The sequence below is a fragment of the Helianthus annuus genome, chromosome 16 (genome assembly GCF_002127325.2).
Source record: "Helianthus annuus cultivar XRQ/B chromosome 16, HanXRQr2.0-SUNRISE, whole genome shotgun sequence".
Lineage (NCBI taxonomy): Eukaryota > Viridiplantae > Streptophyta > Magnoliopsida > Asterales > Asteraceae > Helianthus > Helianthus annuus.
Window position 1 is genome coordinate 159,787,358 of NC_035448.2, and position 2,580 is coordinate 159,789,937.

A 2,580-nucleotide genomic window follows, 5' to 3' on the forward strand; every position below is an offset into this window, starting at 1 on the left:
TGGATGATGAGGTCTTGATTATAGGATTTAAATGGTTTTTAAATTAAATAAAATAATAAATTGTTATATAATAACCGAATAAGGACATAGTTGTAATTTTTTGTTCTCTCAAATCACATTGTTATTTATTTTTAGAAGCAACTAACAATGATTTGCATTTTTTTATCGTGATCCCAACTAAATCACATATTATATATATATTTTTAATTTGGTGAATACATCATCCTTTCTTTTAATATTAAATACATATGACCTTATATGCAAATGCTTGAGTTATCATAATATTATTTAATATTCTTTTGCACACATACGTGAAATACTATAATACATGTATGTATAATGGTTATAACATACTAATGTTGATAAGTAAACAAATATGTACATATGTGTATAAAAAACAAACATTAATTTAAACAACAACCATACACATTTTTATAAAGAACAAACAGTCACTGAACATCAACTACAAGTATATACACATGTGTATAAAAACTAATTGCTTAGCGAACAACAATTATAAACATTTGTATAAAAAACAAATCGTCACTTAACACTTAACGACAACTATACACATGTGTATAAAAAACAAACAGTCACTTAACAACAACCATACACATGTGTATAAAAACAAATATTCACCAAACAACTACTAGATGTATACAGAAAGAATTAAAAAGTGATAATTTGTATTTGTTCTATATGAATATTTCTAAATGAGGAAAACATAAATTAAATCCATAAACGTTCTTATTAGATACATACACAAACTTTATTTCAAAATATATAATTGATTATGGTTTGTTATATAAGAAAACTATTGGGGATTACCAATGTTATAGTATTGATCCAAAATTAACAATTTTATTATCAAACAAAGTGCTACGTGAATAAGAAAAAAAATAATATATGAATGTGTAAAATAATCCAGAAAAACAATAATGACAATGAATAAACTGATGCAAAGATATAAGAAAATTCGAATATTGAATTTTGTAATCTTGATAATATTGGATCAATAAATTAAAAATCACATGAAATATAGGAAACGGTTACCTGATTTTGATTAATCAATTTTAAAATTTGTTTACAATTAAAAAAATTAAGTTAAATGACAACCCTACCCTTATATATAGTGAAGAAGATCTATGGCCAGGATCTGTTCGTTTTGTTCACAAATAGGGAAGTGTTCACAAATGAACCTAACCCTATATACATACATATATATATATATATTTATTTATTTATATACCGGTTGAGTTCATTTCAGAACTCTAAATAACTACCGAACTTTCAGAACTCCTAATAAACAATCATTATATATACAAGTTTTTGTATTTAGGATATTTTTATCATCTATTATATATATTCCTTTGATTACATTCATGTTAAAAGTACTTTACATATGTTTAATTACCAAAATTATATATATGTGTCATAACTAATTACATATATGTAAAAGAACTAGTTTACACATGTGTAATTATAAAATTACATATAAAAAATGATAAAATTACTCTTAACATGTATGTAATCGTAAAAAAATACACATAATAAATGATAAAATTATCCTAAACATAAAAATATATAAATAAAAAGATTGTTTATTAGGAGTTCTGCGAGTTCTATAAATATTTATGGCTCTGAAATGATCCTGGCCCTATATATATACATATATATATATATACATATATATATATATATATATATATATATATATATATATATATATATATATATATATATATATATATATATATTGTGTAAAACCGAACAACCGTTTAATAAATTTTAGTAATTCTTTGGGTTATTGGATTTTAATAATCCAAACTTTGACCAACTGGCCGGCAATAATCCCAACTTAAAAAATTCCCCTACCAGTCCCAACTTTCAAGCTATTTTCCTCCACCAAGCCTTTACTATCCGGGTTATAACCCAGTTAGTGTTTTGCATATGTGGCAGCTTATGTGGCACACAACCTGGTTAAATGCTGACGTGGAAGCTTACGCGTCACCATCATCTTCAACACCACCACCCACAACCACCACCTGCCACCACCATCACCACCACACACCATCGACAACTTGTTTCAGCGACCTACACCTTACTCCAGCAACTTGTTCCGGCGACCTTACAACTTGTTCAGGCGACCTACACCTTACTCCGGCAACCTGAAACCTACTCCGGCGACCTGCAACTTGTTCCGGCGACACTATTTACCTATGAAACCACCAAACGAGACAACCGCCAGTCATCTCCAACCTCCTGTGACCTTCTCTGCCACTCAAACCTTCAAAATTTCAACTATCGTCGTGTCTCATGTTTTTCCGGTGAGGTTGGAGTAGTGGATGATAGTTTGATGGTTGTAGCCGAGGTTCGAAAGGTGGATATCTACCGAAAATCTCACCCTTCAAACCTCCGACCACCTCCATTAAACTACCATCCATAACTCCAAACTCACCGGAAAAACGTGAAACAAGGCGTTGGTGGAAATTTTGAAGTTCTGAGCGGTGAAGGTCACATGAGGTTGGAGATGACTGGTGGTTGTCTTGTTTGGTGGTTTCATAGGTAAAGAATGTCGCC